This window comes from Nycticebus coucang, chromosome 7 (assembly GCF_027406575.1).
Source record: "Nycticebus coucang isolate mNycCou1 chromosome 7, mNycCou1.pri, whole genome shotgun sequence".
In the NCBI taxonomy this organism is placed as follows: Eukaryota; Metazoa; Chordata; class Mammalia; order Primates; family Lorisidae; genus Nycticebus; species Nycticebus coucang.
The window spans coordinates 74,848,206-74,872,023 of record NC_069786.1 but is presented as its reverse complement, the minus strand read 5'-3'; the positions used below and the strand labels follow the sequence as shown (position 1 = coordinate 74,872,023).

General features: G+C 38.4%; 1 protein-coding gene across 8 annotated transcripts in view; it reads right to left on the bottom strand.

The window, feature by feature from the left end:
* The window catches only part of OSBPL6 (oxysterol binding protein like 6), a 225,152-nt gene that overhangs the window by 104,493 nt on the left and 96,841 nt on the right, over positions 1 to 23,818 (bottom strand). For 6 of the 8 annotated variants that reach the window (XM_053597358.1, XM_053597362.1, XM_053597364.1 and 3 more), the window contains exon 2: positions 18,894 to 19,086. The gene's annotated coding sequence lies outside the window, so the exon portion shown is untranslated. Of the gene's footprint in view, positions 1 to 18,893; positions 19,087 to 20,230; positions 20,276 to 20,773; positions 20,823 to 23,818 lie in introns of all 8 variants that reach the window. The other 2 variants (XM_053597359.1, XM_053597360.1) reach the window with 2 other exon arrangements.

The window sequence follows — 23,818 nt, the reverse complement described above, 5'->3', positions numbered from 1 at the left end:
AGGAACTAGTACCTATATTACTCAACCTGTTCCAAAATGTAGAAAAAGAAGGAAGACTACCTAACACGTTCTTTGAAGCAAACATCACCCTGATCCCCAAACCAGGAAAAGACCCAACAAGAAAAGAAAATTATAGACCAACATCACTAATGAATATAGATGCAAAAATATTCAACAAGATCCTAACAAACAGAATCCAGCAACACATAAAACAATTTATACATCATGACCAAGTCGGTTTTATCCCCAGGTCTCAAGGCTGGTTCAATATATGTAAATCTATAAATATAATTCAGCACATAGACAAATTGAAAAACAAAGACCATATGATTCTTTTAATTGATGCAGAAAAAGCTTTTGATAATATCCAGCATCCCTTCATGATCAGAACACTTAAGAAAATTGGTATAGAAGGGACATTTCTTAACCTGATAGAGGCCATCTACAGCAAACCCACAGCCAATATCCTATTGAATGGAGTTAAATTGAAAACATTTCCACTCTGATCAGGAAACAGGCAAGATTGCCCATTGTCTCCACTGCTTTTTAACACTGTAATGGAAGTTTGAGCCATTGTAATTAGGGAAGAAGGGTATCCATATAGGGTCAGAAGAGATCAAACTTTCGCTCTTCACAGATGATATGACTATATATCTGGAAAACACCAAGGATTCTACTACAAAACTCTTAGAAGTGATCAAGGAATACAGCAGCGTCTCAGGTTACAAAATCAACATTCATAAATTTATATATACCAACAATAGTCAAGCTGAAAAAACAGTCAAGGACTCTATTCCATTCACAGTAGTGCCAAAGAAGATGAACTATTTAGGAGTTTAAGTAACAAAGGACATGAAAGATCTCTATAAAGAGAACTATGAAACTCTAAGAAAAGAAATAGCTGAAGATGTTAACAAATGGAAAAACATACCATGCTCATGGCTTTGAAAAATCAACATTGTTTAACATTGTTAAAATGTCCATACTACCCAAAGCAATATACAATTTTAATGCAATCCCTATTAAAGCTCCACTGTCATACTTTAAAGATCTTGAAAAAATAATACTTCGTTTTATATGGAAACAGAAAAAACCTCAAATAGCCAAGACATTACTCAGAAATAAAAACAATGCAGGAGGAATCACACTACCAGATCTCAGACTATAATATAAATCAATAGGGATCAAAACAGCAAGGTACTGGCACAAAAACAGAGAGGTAGATGTATAGAACAGAATAGAGAACCAAGAGGTTAACCCAGCTACTTACTGTTATTTGATCTTTGAAAGCCAAATAAAAACATTCAGTGGGGGAAAAGATTCCCTATTTAACAAATGGTGCTGGGTGAACTGGCTGGCAACCTACAGAAGACTGAAACTGAACTAACATCTTTCACCATTAACTAAGATAGGCTCTCACTGGATTGAAGATTTAAACTTAAGATATGAAACTATAAAAATACTAGAAGAGAGTGCAGGGAAAACCCTTGAGGAAATCGGTCTGGCCGAGTATTTTATGAGGAGGATCCCCCGGGCAATTGAAGCAGCTTCAAAAATACACTACTGGGACCTGATCAAACTAAAAAGCTTCTGCACAGCCAAGAACACAGTAAGTAAAGCAAGCAAACAGCCATCAGAATGGGAGAAGATATTTGCAGGTTATGTCTCCGACAAAGGTTTAATAACCAGAATCCACAGACAACTCAAACATATAAGCAAGAAAAGAACAAGTGATCCCATCGCAGGCTGGGCAAGGAACTTAAAGAGAAACTCCTCTGATGAAGACAGGCACATGGCCTACAGACATATAAAAAAATGCTCATTATCCTTAATGATTAGAGAAATGCAAATCAAAACTACTTTGAGATATCATCTAACTCCAGCAAGATTAGCCCATATCACAAAATTCCAGGACCAGAGATGTTGGCATGGATTCGGAGAAAAGGGAACACTTCCACACTGCTGGTGGGAATGCAAATTAATACATTCCTTTTGGAAAGATGTTTGGAGAACACTTAGAGATCTAAAAATAGATTTTCCATTCAATCCTATATATACTCAGAAGACCAAAAATCACATTATAACAAAGATATTTGTACCAGAATGTTTATTGCAGCCCAATTCATAATTGCTAAGTCATGGAAAAAGCCCAAGTGCCCATCAATCCACGAATGGATTAATAAATTGTGGTATATGTACACCATGGAATATTATGCAGCCTTAAAGAAAGATGGAGACTTTACCTCTTTCATGTTTACATGGATGGAGCTGGAACATATTCTTCTTAGTAAAGTATCTCAAGAATGGAAGAAAAAGTATCTAATGTACTCAGCCCTACTATGAAACTAATTTATGGCTTTCATATGAAAGCTATAACCCAGTTATAACCTAAGAATATGGGGAAGGGGGAGAGGGAGGAGAGGGCGGGGGCAGGATGGGTGGAGGGAGGGTGGTAGGATCACACCTGCAGTGCATCTTTTTTTTTTTTTGTAGAGACAGAGTCTCACTGTACTGCCCTCGGGTAGAGTGCCGTGGCGTCACACGGCTCACAGCAACCTCTAACTCTTGGGCTTATGCGATTCTCTTGCCTCAGCCTCCCGAGCAGCTGGGACTACAGGCGCCCGCCACAACGCCCGGCTATGCAGTGCATCTTACAAGGGTACACGTGAAACTCAGTAAATGTAGAAATAAATGTCTTAACACAATAACTAAGAAAATGCCAGGAAGGCTATGTTAACCAGTGTGATGAAAATATGGCAAATGGTCTATAAAACCAGTGTATGGTGCCCCATGTTTGCATTAATGTACACAGCTATGATTTAATAAAAAAAAAAAAAAAAGAAGAAAATAATCATGCACATAAAGACACACACACACACACACACACACACACACACACACACATGGGCTGTCCAGACAGCATCCATCTATGTAATGAGAAAAATAGAGACATACATGGCTGGATACTTGCTCCCTCATACATGCAAAATATACACACACACATCAGTTAAAGTGGTGATAAGATGAAAATCCAGAGTCCTACAACTGGTGAAATTATGGCATAAATATAACATCGATAATTTAAGTGGTGAAATCTGAGATGATCTTTCTCCAAATTTTAAATATATGTATTTGTTCTTTTTTTATATATTGGGCATATATTAATTCTATAATCAGACACAACAAAGCTGTTTTCATTTTGAAAACTAATTTTTTCTTTTGAAATATAGTATATGATTCAAACTTTACAAGTTGCTTTATGGTGGTAGTTACATAAATTTAAAAATGTATGAGAAATCATAAAACTATATGTACAGCCACTTTCTCATTCATCTTTTGGCTACTGGGCTTTGCAGATGTGTTTTGAAAGGAAGATTGGATGATGTCATAACGTTTTTTTAACAGAAAAAATAACATCGGAAATGTGGTTCCCAATGACTGCTAACAGATAACGATTGTCAGCAGAGTACAAAGACTTTTGACAACAGGAAACAATAAAAGATTTCACCTCCATCTTGTGATCATAAATAACAATTTATAAATCCACAAATGTGTGCAAATTCTTACTAAGGCACCATGTGACTTGAATAGCACATGCCCTGTCCTCTGGAGGAATTTCCTATCAAAACATCCATTTCTGGGCTGAGTTGAGGTACACATAATGAGTTGGCTAAAGCAGACAAAATGACTTAGGTTGAAAATGTTCCTGAACTAAACCTGTGCACTGCTGTGTGAACAGAAAATGGAATAGCTGCTATGCAAAACAGTATGGCAGTTGCTTGAAATATTAAAAATAGAATTATAATATGACCCAGCAATTCTATTTCTAGCTATAAACCAAAAGAACTGAAAGAAGAGACTCAAACAGATATTGTACGCTCATGTCCATAGCAGCACTACTCAAAGTACCCAAAATGTGCTTACAAATCAAGTGTCCATCAATGGGTGAATGAATTTAAAAAGAGATAGAGTCTTATAATGGAATACTATCTAGCCTTTAAAAGTAAGGAAATTCTGGGCGGCACCTGTGGCTCAGTCGGTAAGGCGGCGGCCCCATATACTGAGGGTGGCGGGTTCAAATCCGGCCCCAGCCAAACTGCAACCAAAAATAGCCGGGCGTTGTGGCGGGCGCCTGTAGTCCCAGCTACTCGGGAGGCTGAGGCAAGAGAATCACTTAAGCCCAGGAGTTGGAGGTTGCTGTGAGCTGTGTGAGGCCACGGCACTCTACCCAGGGCCATAAAGTGAGACTCTGTCTCCACAAAAAATAAATAAATAAATAAATAAAAATAAATAAATAAAGAAATTCTAACACATCTGGTGACATGGATGAACCTTGATGATACGATGCTAAGGAAAATGAGCTAGAAAAAAGGACAAATACTGTATGATTCCATTATATGAGCTACCTGAAATAGTCAAACATATAGACACAGAAGGTAGAATGGTCATTATTGGGGTCTGTGCACAGTAGGAAATGGAGAGTTAGTTATTAACAGGTACAGAGTTTCAGTCTGGAAGATGACAAAGTTCTGAAGACGAAACACAGATACAGAAAAATGTGAATGCATTTAGTGCCATAGAACTATACACATAAAACTGATTACGTGGTAAGTTTTATTATATATGTTTTGCCACAATAAAAAATGGTCCTTGAATATCAGTTACAATGATTTTTATAATATGCAGGCAGCAATTTTATACTATTTTGTCTTCAGGATTCATTTTCTTTATGAATCTTTCCTAAATGATTGGATGGCATTGTCACTCCAATCTGTATAACTTCTATATGTACATATGTCATTGGACATAAATTGCACTGTATTTATTTAACTAGATTCTGCAAGATCTGTGAGGACAGGAACTATGTTCCTTTTATCTTTGTGGTCTGAGGTCATGGGGTACAGAAACCATTCAGATTGCTTACTGAGCTTTTCATTTTAGTGAGACTTAAGTCCTCCACTGTATCTGTTAAGCATACTCAGTTGTGTTTGCAGAATCCTTGTACATCTACCCTCACTCCAGCTCTTTGATTATACTGTGTTAATGCCCAAAGGCAACTCAATGTCATCCAAATGGATTGGAATTTCCTATCTGTTCAGCAGTCAGCGGGAGAGAAAGACTACACAAAGTTCGGCATTCCCAAGAGAAAAACTCTTGGTTGTCCTATAAAAGAGCTGCCAAGCTGCTAATGGTACTCTAGGGATGGAGACATTATTAGGCTTTGCTCCTCCTTTTGCTGGTTTGTAGATTAGGAATGGAGAATTATTTCAAAACACCACGGATGGGTTGGCCTGGCCACTCAAATTACTGTACCTGCCACTTACTTAATTTACTAGCCATCATTTACCCAATTACAGGTACTTCTTGGTCAGGAACCTTAAGCAGCACTGTGAAAAACTGTCATCCCTCCAGAGCAGCAATGTTTATGCAGACCCCTCCTTACATGTCTCGGTGCCCATAGTTCTACTTGTGTTGAGCATCAAACATGGTAGTTGGTTCCACGTATTACTCATTCATCATTTCAGGAGGGAAGGAACAACTGTTAATACTCAAGATCATCGCCAGCTCCAGGTTCCTTAGCCTCCTAAACATTTGCTGGAGTGCAGTGACCTGGGCAGTATCTAGTGTTGAGCTGGTGCTGGAGCTGACTACGAGCATCTCTGTCCCCAGCTCCAACTTCAGAGACAGCCCCTGAGAACTTGAAATGGACCATGGTGTGAGTGTGCATGCCAAGCAAATGTTTCATATTTGGTTTGGTGGGGCGAGTTGATTATTAAACATTTACCAATTTATTACTGTATATATATTACAGTGGTTTTCATTTTTACACTAAAATATTCCATGCATTACTTTGGTTTGAAATCACTCCCAACTCTACCATTTCCTAGCTATGAAATCTCAGGCAATATTGAGATTTCTCTGTGAAACAGAGATAACTCTACTTCATGGAGTAGTGAGAAATAAATAATATGTGCAAAATGCGTAGTATTATTATTTTAAGTTTGTCCTCCAAATTGCACTGTGAGAGGAAACAGATGAGATCACGTTGTATCCATGGCAACATCAACTTCATTCACAAGCATGTTCAGGACACTTAAATTCTTAGACTTCCAATTTTGAGACTGATTTTTTTTCTTTTTGAGACAGAATCTTACTATGTCACCCTCAGTAGAGTGCCGTAGTGTCACAGCTCACAGCAACATCAAAATCTTGGGCTTGATTGATTCTCTTGCCTCAGCCTCCCAAGCGGCTGGGACTCAGGTGCCCACCACAATGCCTGGCCTTTTTTTTTTTTTTTTTTGTAGTTGTCATTGTCATTTAGCAGGCCAGGGCCAGGTTTGAGCCTGCCATCCCCAGTGTATGTGGCCAGTGCCGTAACCCCTGAACTATGGGCACCAAGCCTTGAGGCTGATTTGATCTATGACAATCTTCTACTTAAAACCTTTATGAAAAAGGTTTGCTAATTTTCTATTAAACAATGAAGAGTATTTGAGGTGAGAGGGAATGCATAATTTTTTAAAATCCCACAAGATAAAAACTAATATTCAGGTTTATATTGTTAGATGGATTTGTGGATTTTGTGGCATATCATTATCGAATACACAGCCCTCACATAAATATAAAGCAAGAGAATGATCAACTACCAGGCTTATTAAGATTATTTTAGTGACAAAATACTTGAAATATTGACATACAGTGAAAGAACAGGGGTTCTAATGGTTTGACAAACTATACTTGAGGTCTGGAGAGAATACCAAACTGGCGGTAAATTGTAATTAACAAGGACATGGACTTCAAAAGGCCTAAGCTCAAGAGCCTTCTTTTTTTAGATCATGTGAACTTGTGTCTCTAGGAAGACTCTACATGGGAAAGATACCTTTGTGCTAACCTTATCTCATGGAATTTGGGGGGAATCAAGAAAGAAAGAGTAGTTTAAAATATATAGTTAAGAGTAGTTTAATACACCCCAGTGAACCTTAGGGTAAAGCTGGTGGACTGAATACACACTCTGTTTCACTGCAAAACTCCACTGAAGTCCACCGAAAACAACCTAATACGATTTCTTTCTTTCTTTCTTTCTTTTTTTTAAAGTAAAAACCCACAAGAGCAGGGAGGATAGGGGACAAGAGTAACATAATCTTGGGACAGAAAAGCAGGTATTAAAGTGGTAAAATGACATTAGGGCCATTTGAGTGTCCTATTGCAAAGACAAGGAGCTGAAAAAATACCAAGGAAGGTTTAGAATGTTATTTGACACCAAATTGGGATGAAAAAAGGTATTTTTCCCAAACCCCGAACTTGGGAAAGACCAGTGCTAGTTGTCAACTACAGAGGTACCAGAAGATTCTAAGTGGGAAGGATACTTCTGTGCCTAACTTATCTCATGGAATTTTTGGGGAATTGCAAATAACTTTGATGTATCACATCAATAGAATGAAGAACAAACATAAATATGTGAAATTATTATCTGCCAAATTTAAAAAGGATGAAATGTGGGTTGTTGGTGAGCATGTCAATTGGTAAGATATTTTGTTAGTTAAGTACCAAGAGTTTAAAAAATATGCAGTCTCTTTTTTCCAGAAATTACATATCTATGAATTATTTCCATCAAAATGATTATATGTATGTGAAAATTTGTGTGTAAGTTATCACAGTGTTATTTATAAAGGGAAACTATGGAGAATACTAGATATATCCAGTAAACAATTATTAAATATCTGTTGATCACTGTGAAACCATTAAAATGGCAGTGAGAACAATATTGAATAATTGAAAATATTCATAACATATTAATTGAAAAAATAAGGTTATAAAATATACATAGTTTATTTCCAAATTTATAAAAAGTAGAAGTGCATATGTAATTTTTAAATGAAAGAATATCTAGATTCAAGCTCTTTTATGATTATTTCTACATGGTGGGATCAACATTAATTCTGTATAATTCTGTATTTTCCAAAGTTTTTAGTAATAAATGTCATATTTTTTAATTCCAAAAAAAGAAAAAAAAGAATGAAGAACAAAAACCATATTATCATTTCAATAGATACAGAATAAACTTTTGATAAATTCAATATCACACATAGACCAATGGAACAGAATAAGGAACTCAAGAAATAATCCACATATCTATAGCCAACTGATTTTTGACAAAGGTGCCAAGAATACCCCTCAGGAAAAAGACAGTCTCTTTAATAAACGGTGCTGAGAAACTGGATACGCATGCACAGAAGAAACTTGAACTTTACCTCTCACCCTACACAAAAATCAACTCAAAATGATAAAAGAGGCTCGGTGCCTGTAGCTCAAGTGGCTAAGGCGCAAGCCACATACACCTGAGCTGACGGGTTCGATTCCAGCCCGGGCCCACCAAACAGCAATGATGGCTACAACCAAAAAAAATAGCCGGACTACTTGGGAGGCAGAGGCCGGAGAATCACTTGAGCCCAGGAGTTTGAGGTTGCTGTGAGCTGTGATGCCACAGAACTCTACCCAGGGCGACAGCTTGAGGCTTTGTCTCAAAAATACAAACAAACAAACAATATATATATATATATATATATATATATATATATATATAAAAGAAAACAGGAGAAATGTTCTGGACACTGGTGTGGCAAAAGATTTTATAAGTCCTCAAAAGCACAGGCCACAAAAGCAAAAATAAACAAATATGACTATATCAAGCTAAAGAGCTTCTGCATAGCAAAGGAAACAATCAGCAAAGTGGAAAGACGACCTGCAGAATGGGCTGAGAAAATATCTGCAAAGTACTCATCTAAGAGGGAATTAATACTTAGAATGTACAAGGAACTCAAACAACTCAACAACAAAACCCAAATGATCTGATTAAAAAACGAGCAAATGATCTCAACAGATATTTCTCAAAAGGTGCACAAATGGCCAAGAAATATATGAAAAAATGCTCGACATCACCAACAATCAGAGCAATGCAAATCAAAACCACGAGAAGGTAGCATCTCACTTTGGTCAGGATGGCTATTATCAAAAAGCCAAAACATAACAAATGCTGGTGAAGACGCAGAGAAAAGGGAACTCTTACACACTGTTGGTGGAAATGCAAACTAGTAGAGCCACTACGGAAAACAGTCTAAAATGTTTCTAAGAATTTAAAAATAGAATTACCGGTCAGTTCAGAAATCCCACTCCTGGCTCTCTACCTAAAGGAAAAGAAATCAATATAACAAAAGGACACGCACTTTCACATGTTCATTGCAGCACTATTCATAATAGCTAAGATACACAATCAACCTTGGTGTACAAAAACAGATAAACAGATAAAGCAAATGTGGTGAATATACACCGTAGGATACTATTTAGCCATTAAGAATGAAATCCTATCCTTCATAGCAACATGCATGGAACAGAAGTACATTATATTGAGTGAAATAAGCCAGGGTAGAAAGTTAGAAACCTCATGTTATCACTCATTTGTGAGGCTAAACAAAAAATGTTGATCTCATAGAAGTAAACTGTAGGACAAAGGATACTACAGGCTGAGAAAGGTAGGGGGAAGAGAGGGATAGGGAGAGTTTTTTTTTTTTAGAGACAGTCTCACTTTAACACCCTTGGTAGAGTGCCGCGGTATCACAGCTCACAGCAACCTCCAACTCCTGGGCTTAGATGATTCTCTTGCCTCAGTCTCCCGAGTAGCTGGGACTACACGTGCCCTCCACAAAGCCCGGCTATTTTTTTGTAGCAGTTTGGCTGGGGCCAGGTTTGAACCGGCCACCCTTGGTATATGGGGCCGGCACCTTACCCACTGAGCCACAGGTGCCTACCAGGTAGGGAGAGATTTATAAAAAGGTACATAATTACAGCTAGATAGGAGGAAGAAATTCTAGCGTTCTATACCACTGTAGGTGACTATAGCTAACACTAATATATTATATAGTTTCCAAAAGCTAGAAGGATATTGAATATTCCCAACATAAAGAAATGACGAATGTTTGAGACTTGATCTGATCACTATTTATGTATCAAAATATCACTATGTGCCCTCATGAATATATACAATTATTATTTGTCAATTAAAAAAACAAAATAAAATAAAAGTTGAGGAAAAATACCCACTACCCTATATTCCAGAAGATATCTGTTCTTAGCATTAAAATTTGGCTCATAAATATCTTAGTTTAATTTTACCTTTCAAAAAAACTTTTTTCCTGGGCAGCACCTGTGGCTCAGTGAGTAGGGCGCCAGCCCCATATACCGAGGGTGGTGGGTTCAAACCCGGCCCCAGCCAAACTGCAACAAAAAAATAGCCGGGCCTTGTGGTGGGCACCTGTAGTCCCAGCTACTCGGGAGGTTCAGGCTGTAGTCCCAGCTACTCGGGAGGCTCAGGCAAGAGAATTGCCTAAGCCCAAGAGCTGGAGGTTGCTATGAGCTATGGCGCCACAGCACTCTACCAAGGGTAACAAAATGAGACTCTGTCTCTAAAAAAAAAACCTTTTTCCAATCAATATTTGTCTAGTTTTGAGAAATCTAGTAATTGCCTATCATTTGGTACTGATGGTGACTGTCCTACTCACTTTCCTTTTGTTTTTTAATCTATTATATGAAGAATATTTCTATTCAAAGCTTTCTTTTTCATTCTAAAAACAACCAGCTATTAAGTTCTACCTCCCTTCTCAATTAGGTTCAAAATTAGTATAACCCATGATTATATGGTAGTAATATTCATGGAAAAACCCCATGCATTTATTCCAAGTCGGACATACCTAGTGGGATCACAGAATAAAATAGTTGAAATATAAACTGAGGCTGGGCATGGTAACTGAGCCGGTAATCCCAGCATTTCGGGAGTCCAAGGCAGAAGGATGAGATGTTGAGGCTAGGTGTTCAAGACTAGCCTGGGCAACAGAGTGAGATTCCATTACTATAAAAAAAATTAGCTCGTGTGGTGGCACAGGCCTGTAGCCCTATTTACGCAGAAGGCTTAAGTGAGAAGATTGCTTGAGGCCAAGAGTTCAAAGCTGCAGTGAGCTGTTGCAGTATCATTGTATTCAAGCCTGGGCAACAGAGCAAGACCCTGCCTCAAAAAACAAACTGAATCAGAAAATCTAGAACATGCATTCAATGTGCACATGGTGATTGCTGATAATTCTGTTTTTCTGAAGACTTCATTATTATCTGCTATTTGAATAAAGTACTGGAAAGGACTTAAAAAAAAAGACTAAGGATTCATTCATTGCCTTGTCCTAGATCCTAAAGACTTTCTCCTATTTTTTCCTAAAAGTTTTGCAATGTTACACTTTACATACAAATGTGTGATCTACTTCAGGTTAATTCTGTATAAAGTATAAAGTTTCGAGTAGGTTCCTTGTTCGGTTTATAGATGGCCAATTGCTCCAGCACCATTTGTTGAAAAAGCTATCCTCCTTTCATGAAGTTGTTCTGGTACATTTGTCAAAAATAATTAAAGATTATTTTTGAAAAACGAAAAAAGGCAGTCGGTGCCTATGGCTCAGTGAGTAGGGTGTCGGCCCCATATATGCGGGGTGGTGGGTTCAAACCCAGCCCTGGTCAAACTGCAACAACAACAAAAAAAGAAAAAAGGTAAAATATTTTTAAGTTTTGTTAGATTGCTGAAAAGTAAGAAGTTAAACCATTGAAAAAACTTAGAATTTGTCTAGTCAAAAATGAGCCACGGGACAAAAGTCTGGAACGCAAGAGCCTTCAGGTAATTGATTATCTGTGCCCACCCGTCTCCCCCAAATCCCTTCCCATATAAGTGTGGCTTTCCTACCTTCATCTTCCCAAATCTAGGCAAAGCTGTACTTGATTTAGTATATCTTTTATTTCTTCACCAACATTTTCCTCTTACATGTTTTATTTTGGAACAATTTTAGATTTGCAGAAAAGTTACAAAGATAATGCAGGGAGTTCCTATATACCCTTCATCAAACTTAACTATTCATAGTGCCAGTTAAAGAAAAGACATTTGGAAATAAATTTAAATGCCAAATCAGTAGTTACTGTTTAAATAAACGCTATAGTGTTTTCAAATCTGCTATTTCAAACATGAAAACTTAGTCAGCAAATCACCCGTCAGTTTCCAGATTGTGAGTTATCTCAAAATAGGTTTCACACCCTGTCACTTTCGAGCACAATATTCTTTCCATTCCCTTCACCGCACTCATCTCACTGAACAATTGTATTGTCTGTGTGCTGGTTTACTGCCTCTCCCCAGGGACCTCACCTGTCTCATTTCCTGCTCTCCGGGTTATAATCCCATGGCCCAGAATTCTCCATGTCTGGTAGATATTGAGTACACACTCAGGGAGACTTTGCTGGGGGAATGAATGAATGAACGCAGGCCTGTGTGAAGGAGCAAACACTTCACATGCAGCAGGATGATGTAAGACGCCGGGTGAGACGTATTCAGATGACTACGAGTTCTGAAATTTTGAGCCTTCAAATGTCCATCACCAGCCATACGCAGCTGAAGTTTCAGGGAGCCTGTGCCATAGTCACCTCTCACAGGAACAAAATTTAGAATTGCTTTGAAAGCCAGACCTTTCAAAGTAGATCTGCGTTGTTGGCTGACTGCAACACTACTTCCCGTCGTTATTCATTTGTGTGCAAAACGAATAAAGCAAAATTTTAAATTGCTCTCAAAGTTAGGCTACTTAGAATATTAATCATTCTTCCATATGTAAAAACATATTTGAAAGAAAACCTCACAAATATTGGATTCTAACTTTATGGTAGTTTGGAAACAAGACATTTAGAGAAGGGAGGTTGAAAGTCTAAAAGACTAAAAGGGGAACAGTGCAGCCCTCCTTGCCTCCCATTGCCTACCTCCCAGATGCAGGTGCAAGAAATTTCCTGGTTGGAGGGAAAAGGGAGAGAGGGAAGGACCACCTGTTCCCTTGTTTCCTGTGAACACTATGGCACAAACTAATCCATCATCCAAAGAGCACAATAATCCCACTATCACTCCTAGAAGGAACATCTCCTGCTTATGCTGTAATGAATTGCCAATAACTCAAATTATCACAAACTAAAGACTTAAAAGACTGAATCTCACTGCCAAGAAACATATCAACATTAATACTGAAAACAGAGTTGGGTGAGAAATTCATCTCCGTGTACAAATTTTGAAAGAACAAAAATAATGACACTCATAAAAAATAGAAAGAATTTGTCATTAATTCCTTACCATGAATGGTTTCCCCCACATAAAAACATATCAATAATTAGTAGTTGTAATGCTGAGGTTATGAATTTGAAATTATTTTATGTATGTGAAGGGTAAAGTAAATAGATTTATAATGTTATTTTGAGCAAAGAGTTTCAGTGTAAGAAAAAAAGAGAGGCTCGGTGCCTGTGGCTCAAGCAGCTAAGGCGCCAGCCACATACACCTGAGCTGGCGGGTTGGAATCCAGCCCCAGCCCTCCAAACAACAATGACGGCTGCAAACAAAAAATAGCCAGGCGTTGTGGCAGGCCCCTGTAATCCCAGCTACTTGAGAGGCTGAGGCAGGAGAAGTGCTTGAGCCAGGAGTTGGAGGTTGCTATGAGCTGTGATGCCAAGGCACTCTACTCAGGGCAACAGCTTGAGGCTCTGTCTCAAAAAAAAAAAAGAAAAGAAACAAAATATAAGATCAAATAACATTAAAATGCCACAAAGTGAACTTGGGAAAATCAGCATAAAATCGTAATTTTTGTGCAGGTACAGATATCTATGGCCTACCTTGTCCTCTCAGAAGGCCTACAAACACCAACAAACCATGGGAATGAGCAACCCTAATGCTCAGACTAGAGTGTCTAAATTCTCTTCCTATCAAAAAAAAACCACAGCTCCTTAGAGTGGCTGATTCTTAGACTGGGCTATAAAAGAGGAGTTTGGGGCAATCTGTTGTATGAAAAAAGCAGAGTCGGGGAAACTGGAGGACAGGGGTGCTTTGGAGATGTTCCCTATTCTGATCTGAGGGCTGACATCATCAGTGTGTTCGGTGTGTGATAACTCACTGTCATTCACGTACAGCAGGTTTCCTTTTCTGTACGTATACACAGGAGCCTACTTCACTGGGCTCCCAAGGAACAAAGACGTTTTTATTTGCGCATCCAAAAAACCCTACACAGAACACTGCAGTTAATTAAAACATAACATATATTTTAAATTCATGAATTTATAGTGATTCTCAAGAAAAAAGGAAACTCTCCTTAAAAAAGCAAGGACACATCATTTACCTTTGGAAGCAACTGAAGAAACAACTTTGAAATTGTCAATTATAAGGGAAATATTAACCGTTTATCCTGCCTTTGCTATATGAACTGCATTTCAGGGTCACCAAATGGCCTGTCAGATGATGAGGGAAATTCATTATGAAAGTATTCCAGCTAATAAATGCAGGAGGAATGATAGAATTGGGGGTAAGGGGGAATCACTATTTTTATAATCTCTACTGAAATAATGTATTCAGGCAATGATTACTGGTAGACAAAATTATTAGGTTAAAGAAAAACTGATGGGGGAACTTCACAAAAAAGAGATCAAGAGATGACTCTCTGAAGCTACTGTTCAATCGCAGCATCACTAAAAGTAGGTAACCAGACCATATGTGCCTCTTGAAGCGACACTTCCTGAATTATACAGCACCACGGAAAGCAGAATTCTTGCCAGAAAAGTTACATCTGAATCCAATCAAGACTCTAGCTATAACTTCAAGTTCAAATAAATTTGAGAAATAGAGAAAAAATTAAGTAACAATAATCAGCTGAACCCAGCATGTGCCCAAATACATTAGTTTCTTCAGAAAGTGAGTAACTTGAGAAAAAAAAAAAGGAGGACTATTCTAGTTAAGAGAGTTAGGAGAGTCAACACCCAAATGGAATGCATGCATATCTGTGGATTTGATTAAAATAAACCAGCTATAAAAAGACAACTCTGAGACAATCAGGGAAATTGGAATATGTAAATGAGTAGTGATGACATCTAAAAATTGTCATTGATATTGTTGGATGTGACAGGTTTTATGGCTTTGTAGGAGCATGTGCATATTACGAGGTGCATCCTAGAGAATGCAGGGATAGATAGGACATGTTGTCTACTTCAGAATTAAATGGGGAAGGGGACAGACGAATCTGGGCTGTGTGCCTTTGAGGGCTCACTATACTATTTACTATTTTCTTTTGTGTAAGTTCGAAAATTTTCTAAATGAAAGATTTTCAAAAATAGAAAAAAATTAACAAAAAACAACAGAAGAAAAAAATCTTCATAAACAAATAAAAACTCTCTTCCCTACTTTTTACATATGAAAACCTTGACCTTAACAATATACTTCTCCTTTTCTCTTTCTTACTTCTATAGTTCTGCTTTTATTAGATACATATTTAATGTCCAATTTATGTTTCGGAGCTGGCCTCAATCTTGCAGATGTTTGGGTGACTGTTTCTTTTTTTTTTTTTTGTAGAGACAGAGTCTCACTTTATGGCCCTCGGTAGAGTGCCGTGGCCTCACACAGCTCACAGCAACCCCCAACTCCTGGGCTTAGGCGATTCTCCTGCCTCAGCCTCCTGAGCAGCTGGGACTACAGGCGCCCGCCACAACGCCCGGCTATTTTTTTGTTGCAGTTTGGCCGGGGTAGGGTTTGAACCCGCCACCCTCGGTATATGGGGTCGGTGCCCTGCTCACTGAGCCACAGGCGCCGCCAGGTGACTTTCTTTAAAAGCTCACCTATCAGATTGAGACAAGAGGGGGCACAAAGTGAGCTGTGGCCTAGGGCACAGCCCTTCTCTCTGGACAAAGAGTCTTTCCTCTCCTCTCCCCTGTGCCTGTTCTTTTCAAGGGGTGAGAAAAAAGTTTCAAGGTCTCACTCTCTGGGGGAACGGAGAGAGGTGCTGGATAATGGACTGCTACCGCCCCGGGCTCCTTAGCTCTTTAGAAACTGTGCCCCTTCAGCAGAAGAAACCGCCTTCAACCTAAGAAAAAGCCCAAAACAGGAAGAAAGAGGGCAGGCGAAGTGGTACCTGCCCTGCCAATACCTGCCTGATACTCTCTCCGCTTCCACTCAAGCTTTCTTACCATGTCAGGGTGGAACACGTCTCCCCTTCCAGATTTTGCCTAAGCAAGTTGTATCTGCTGACTCAGAACCTTTTCTTAAAGCCACATTTCAATCTGTTTCATGTGTCAACAACAGCTCCTACCCTCTCCCTACATTTCCTTCCATTTTCTCAGTCCTAGTTGTCATTTCCTCAGGGAGTTAAGGGAAATGGAATGTGGAGCTGGTAACAGGTACTAGAGATAAAAGAAGTGGAGAGAAAAGGTCCTGCTAAATCATTTCTGAGTATACTGCACACACACTCTGATTTCTGTGATCAAAGAACAATGAACACAAAGAAGTTTCATTAAGAAAAGGAGGTATCAGTCATCTGAATTTTCCTTTTGGAAAAGAGTGTAATTTTTTTCTCATACAATCAAGTCACAACTCAGAAAACGTGTAGCAACAAATTTTCAGGTATTTTTTTTTTCTATGAACTTAAACTTGAGAGTCAAAAGCTCAGGTGCACCTCATCTTGGCTTGTGGTCAAGTATCAAGGGAGCCCAGGTGATGCCACTCGAACAGGTTCCATGAGACAGAGCAAAGTAACACAGGCCGGAGAACACTAAGCCACCCAAATCAAAAATCCAATCCAGCGGCCTTCTTTCGGGTTTGCTGCAACATTTAAAAATGAATGCTAGTCATGAAGAGATTTACTATTTATTTGATGTCTCTGGGGAGAAAAATATGGATACCCTGAGGCCTAAAATCTTCTAAAGTGACAGGTACTACCAGTTGGAATCTAAATGGGTTCTGGTGGAACTTCTGTAAATCTTATGTTTTAGTAAGATAAGTTTTGTTATGAACAAAACCACACTGTTCTGGGAGCATGTCAGTTTCCCCACACATTTCAGTTTAGCTGATGCAGACAGAGAAGTGTGAGGCCCATGGGGACCCTGTGATTTGAAATGCTTCCATGGTTAAAGCACATATAAAAGCTTGGTGCGACTTCAAATTTATCAAATTAACAGAAACATTCGATAGGCAATGGTTAAAGATGGGAAAAGAGAAATTTTGTGATTAACTATAACCCACTGTGCTTGAAGGTACGTTTAATTCTCATGGCAAGATTTTTTAATGCCAAAGATTCTGGACATGCAAAGGCCATGGCATACTGTTCACTGAATCACCCTAGTACCCAGGATGAGTGAGGGACTAGAGAAGGGACTCTAAATCTCTACAGGTGTCATTCAAAAAGAAGCCTACTCAACGAATCAATTTTACCTCCCTGGGAACAAAATAGGCAGATCAGGTGCTGAAATATCAGACTCTCAGATGACAATCTCAACATCTGGAGAAAATAATTTAGACCACATCACTTTCTCTTAAGACCAATGGACCATCTTATTTTGGAAAAAGTTGTTCTGTATAGATATGCCTGACAAGTGTCAGCTTAATCCTAGTAAGTCTTTATTCTCAAGGTATATACATTTTATGTAAAATAATAAATGCTAAAATAATGGCAGAGAGAATAAATATTAACAGACTGTTATGTTAAAGTACATGGAAGTGACTTCATATAAGGAGAGGAGCAGAAACTGACCCTTAAAGCAGTCACAGATTTGCTGGTTACTACTTGAACTCAAAAGCTTACTTGTGCCAGGCAGGTATCATAAACCTGCATGGCTGATTGGGTTAAATATTTAGGAAATGCTAAAGACTAACCAAATTTAGTTCTTGGGTCAATAACAAGATCAGATTTTAATCTTTTAAGAGAACCCATCTATCTGATTTTTATGCGAAGTTTCCAGACTTACAAAAATTGCCATTAATTTTTGTATAAATTTTTACAGGTTAAAAATATTATAATCTAAAATTCTCCTTGTGGAATACCGGTTTTCAAGCTCTAATCTAAAATGTGGTTTTATATAATACAGTAATAAACAAAGCTTCTCAGATAGCAATGATTATGCCAAATCATTGAGCCCTGGTTTCTGCTCTGTCAAGAGGGACCAGTTCACATAAGGAAAGGATGCGAGTGGTATCAGAATATGTTGTACATAGGGGGCTTTCTCCAAATTACACATCTGAATTATCATCACCACTACAACCACTTCTACCAAGGCCCAGGGCAAATAAGAATGTGAGTAAGAATATGCAGCTTGCAAAAGCTTCCCTAGAGAAGCAATGCCACAGCCTTCCCTGCCAGGGGTCACTGACATTGAGAAATTAGAAAACTTCAGATAACTGGGGAAGGTGTGTCTAAATTGTGAGGACTAAACTCACTGGGCCCAAGATGTCAAATAGCATGTATGTAGAAGCTCTGGAAATAATAACTGCAAATATCAAACATGACAAGGACAGTAAGAATTACTAGTATCATATTAACCATTTCTGTGTCACGGGCAAAGAGAAAACGGTCAGCTGTCTGATCATTTGCACCGGAAGATCATAAAAACTGGGTATATTCTAAGAATGTGTGGGATGCAGGCACATGTGGGCTTGTCTACCTGTGTATACAGAAAGCAAAGATAACATCTAGGTCACGTTTAGCTTTAGGTCTGAAAGTTCATTGCTCAAGAAGGGAAGAGTGGTGTCGTATTTCCCCATAATACCAGACTGCAGATAGAAAATAGAAAAAGATTATCAAATATGTTCATGTTTTTCTATCTTCTAGCCTTAAAAAAAAAATAGAACTTTTTATTAAGATAACTAAACATAACAAGGATTTTGACATATTATGGTCTGATATACAAATGAAAGATACAAAGAAACATCAAAGAAACGTTACCTGTGACTTGGAAACATCTCACTAATCTTGGTTACTATTAAACGATGCCTAGTCTAACCCTGCTTGGGCCTTTAAGCTTGCCTTCTAACTCACCTTCTACCTTGGAGCCTTTAAGTCTTCTAGTTGGCTTTCTGCTCAAAGCTGTCCTGCAGTGATTTATCCTTGGACGCCTGCAGCTTTTCTCCTTGGGACACAGTCTACTGACCTTGTTGGGGCTATCTGGGTAAATTCCAGGGCTGGCTCCTTAATTTTCTTCTTTTGCTGTTTTCCAAGCAAGTAGAAGAACCTGAAAAAGAGAGATTATATTCATATAGTACGTCTCTACAGAACTTTAATGAGCTGGTCATGGGAACTCTTCTGGCCAAACAGACAATTCCTCCCAATTTATCTTTTGAAGAGAAAGTTCACATAGTAGTTATCTCAGCTTTTGACTTCTTGGCTCATTTTAGGTAACCAGCGAGCTCCTCAGTTATCAGTAGCATTCATAATTTACATCTTATTGAGAGTTTGGAGTAAAAAATCTCTCAATTGTTATAGCGAACATTTTCTTTTTTTTTTTTTTTTTTTGTACAGACAGAGTCGCGAACATTTTCTAAGAAGAAATAAAGTATATTTTCCAGAACCATGGTTAGCCCTCCAGTTAAACATAAACCTCAAGAGCATTTTTTAAAATAGTAAGTATGAAGTGCTTTCATCACACATGCACATTAACATGCAATCCCCAGTGCCCTGATAAAGACCCATTAATAGTCTTTGATTTGCCAAACAGGAGAATTATTGCTAAACTCCTACAGGGGTCCTCAAACTTTTTAAGCAGGGGGCCAGTTCACTGTCCCTCAGACCATTGGAGGCTGGACTATAGTTAAAAAAAAAAACTATGAACAAATTCCTAGGTACACTGCACATATCTTATTTTGAAGTAAAAAAACAAAATGGGAACAAATACAATCACACCACTGCATGTGGCCTGCAGACTGTAGTTTGAGGACCTCTGTCCTAGAACAAGCCTCTCGCAAAAAGAACTGCCTGTGTACTACCAAAGAACACAGAGTTTGGAGTTTTCAACTTGACACAATTTCTCAGAAAGTAAAGAAACAGGATGTTATGAGAAAATAAATAAGTTCACTTTAAGGGGAAAAAAAGGAAAACCCCACAAGCAATCCAAAATAGAAGTTAGGTATTTTGATTCTGAAACACAACAGCAGTTTTTTCTTTCAAGCCATAAGCCTCTTTAGCAGGCCTGCTTATTCACAAGGTACCTTTAAAAAATCACTCCCTAGATTTTTACAAGCCTATTCTTTCACTCTGTTTTAGTTTTTCCTTACTGACAGAGAAGGGGAAACAGTGCACACATAAGCACATGTGCACACATGCACACGCACCCATTATGCGTGCACACACAGCTATTATTCTAGAAGATTGTGACTTACTGAAGCAGCAAAACCTCTACCCAGCATCCTGTGCCATGATTGCTCCTGAAAGAGCCACATTTCAGCAAAAAAGAGTTTGTTCTAACCCTCTTTCCACCTCTTCGAAGAAAACTTTTAAAATAAATTTCTACTCTGTAGTAAAATTTAATTGTTGATTATGATGATGACATCCAGGAACTAAGGTTAAGGTCCACTGAGACTGTTTTTGAATGCTCAGCATTATATATTTTTTAAATATTAAGGGGGTACAAAGGTTTTTTGACATGGATACCTTTTATAATGCTTTTAGTGTGCCCATCACCCAAATGGTGTGTTCACTATTGAAATATCTTTTTATTTTCTGCACATGCTGCTCAATCTGTGCTCTTTAATATCATTTAATTACAGGCAGGCAGAATATGAACGGTCAGCTACATACACTCCCCCTGACACGTTTCCCTTGCTCTTTCCTAGGATGGACTCTGCTTTGGAAAAGTAGGGAACAACGCAGGGGTACATGGTCCACTTCCTAGGTGAAGGAGACAACTATAAATCAGACCTTACCTTATGAATGCAAGCAGTGTAACCTAATTGTGTATACCTGCAAATTGATCTGGAAGAAAAAAAAAGAAAGAAAGAAAGGAAAGGATAATGAAAAAGGAAGAAGAAAAAAGAAAAAGTATGACAGAGAAATCCCTGTGCTATCTTGAAGTGTTTCTGGCCACTCCCCCCATGCCTCTTTCCTAGTCTTATTCTCTATAACTCTAAAATGGCAAGTGGGAGAGTAAAGACCAATAGAGGATCATGGGGTAAGATTAAAGTTCTCCTTCCCTCCATGTTCCCCACTAAGAAGTGGTAGAGGAGATGGGGCAGGCAGAGCAAACGAACCTTGCTAACACTTCCTAAGGAATTTCTCTGCCCTCCCACATCACATCGCATAAAATGCATGCATGTTTCTCCCCAGCTAGAAACAAGCAGTTGTTGGGCGGTGCCTGTGGCTCAAGGAGTAGGGCGCCAGTCCCATATGCCGGAGGTGGTGGGTTCAAACCCAGCCCCGGCCAAAAACAACAACAACAACAACAACAACAAAAAGAAACAAGCAGTTGTTCTCTGCACTTGGTACTTTGGTCAGCTGTACTAGTGGGAGGCGATCCTGGGTTTATGGCTACACATGCTTACACCTCTTCCCTCCCCACCGGTCCATGTACCAGACCTGCACACAGTGACCAGGAAAGCTTAATATCAAAATTCACAAGGTTTTGATTTATAAGTACTCTGGAAGGAACTAATCTATTATTGCTAAAAAGTGTAAGTTTTTAAGTGTCAAAGAATAGAGATTTTTGGCTTGTTCTGAAACTATAACATTCATACGGACTTTCTATACAACTTTCAAAAAGGCAACCACTGAGGTAAAGTGTAATGCCTTCCATAACCTTCCAGCTAAGTACTCTTAAGTACTCTGGGTTAAAAATTATCACCAGACTATTAATACACAGCTCAGTTGTAACTAATCATTTCTGATAATTATTCAAGCCAGGAAGGAATATTAGGAATGTTTGTCTTAATTTAGCTCAAAAATTTCATCAGGGCAGACAGGATTCTATGGTCACATGTGCAATTCTAAATTTCCAGCTGACTAATACATTTAGTTCTATTTGGAAACCAGGGAGTTCACCAAATAGCAATTCAACCTTAAACTGCACGAGGTCTTGTTTTATCTTGCTCTTAAATTGTGTTCAGGGCAGAAGTTCAAAGGTGATAAGCTTATAAAGTTAGAGTCTGATTAATCCCGTGAAAACACAAATTGAAGATTAATTCTTAAAGCTCTAGTTAAGAAATATACTCAGAGAAGGGAAAATATTGGTTCTTGTTTTTTTTTTTTTTTTTAATGTAACCAAAGTTGATGTCACAGCATATCTGGTTTTTATCAACATATAACCACAAAAGGAATCATGTTCTAATTTAATAATGCCCTCTGCAGATCACAAAGGTTCTTAAGTCATTAATACATTAAAAGTAATAAAGCTTGGAGAGGTTGATTTAAACAAAGTCACTCATGCTAACCAGTTCTAACCAGTAGGAGTCTCTGGAAAATCTTAGGAGAGGTTAGTGACTTGGCAGTGGTCCCTTCTGAATGGCTCATTCAGGAAGCAAATGATCCTTTATCTTTGCAACAGAATTTTTTTCTCTAAGCTGTGTGACTCATCTTCCCACAGCCTGAATTTTGCCCGCTCTCCACCCGGTTCTTATCCAGCACACTCCCCACACGTTCCTCTCATTTCTTATTCAAGCCCATCATAGACTATGATGTATTCTACCAAAGACTAGACTGTCCCTGTAGCTTCCACGGGAATGCATAAAATGCAAAGTGGAGATAAAATGATGCAAGCTCTAGAACTCTATACAACAATAAAGGAAAGATTCTTGTAACAGTAAACACAATAAAACAGAATAACCAGAAAAGTATTTATACAAAGTTAGTAATAGCAAAGTCCATTTCACACAAAAGCAAAACATGAGACAATGTTACCTACAAGAGCTTTCTTTATTGTTTGTTTGCATTGCTTACTGCTACTACTGACTACAGTAGTTAGTGAAAGATCACTGTTTTGCTTTTTTCACTGGCAGCAATATTTAGAAAAGAAGCTGACTTTTCATCCTACCTGTGAAAATCTAAAGTATAGCAGGGGTTTCTACACTATGTCTAAGTCCCTGGACAATATGGTTTTGGTGCTACAACACAATAGTTTTTATGGAAAAAACTTTTTAGGGCTTTCTTAAAGAGCAGAAGACTTTTATCCTAGGAAAAGTATCTCATCTCATTAGTGCTACTATGGATCAAAGAAATTAAAATTCACTAGCTGAAATTACATATCAGTTTTTATACCTGCATTAAGTATTCATTGATTTATCCACAACATAAGTCAACTGTGTAGTTATTATATACAAACATCAAAACCAGGCACTAAAGAGGATCTAGAAATGTATCAGACAAAAATAAGACTCCTTGCTCTAAGACATTTAGAGATTAGCCATAGGTAACAAGAAAAGTATGTGAATAATAATCTTTCCAAGTGACAAAAGTAGAATTAATATGTGCTATGAACACTTTAACTCTAGGTTGGAATTTGTGGGCCGAGTAGGAAACTAACTGATCAGAAGTTGCTCAAAAGAGAAAGCATTTGAAAGAGCAGATTCGGGTAGGGGTGACTAACGGACATTTCAAACAGTGAGGAAAGTGTATAAACATTAAAAGATGGGAAGGTGTAGCCCCTAGTTCCAGTACTCAGAGTTCAGGGTACCAAAGAAAGAGTGGGGGAGGGGAAGCCAGAGAAAACGTCTGAAACAGTGTTAAAGATTTCTAATATGGGCGGAAGGTTGCACTGGGTGGACTGACTGTAAAGAACAAGGGCAAAGTTCAGAGCAGGGGAGTCAAGTGATCCTGTCTCAGGGAGGCAGATCCACAGCCAGAACAAACTGGAGGCAGAGGAAAGAGGAACCTCAGGAGACCAGAGGGAGAAGGGAGCTCCCTAGAGAGTGGGCATCATCACATCACATAGGACTGAACCGCGTGTTTCTAGTCTTATCAAAGGATAAGCAGAAAGTAAA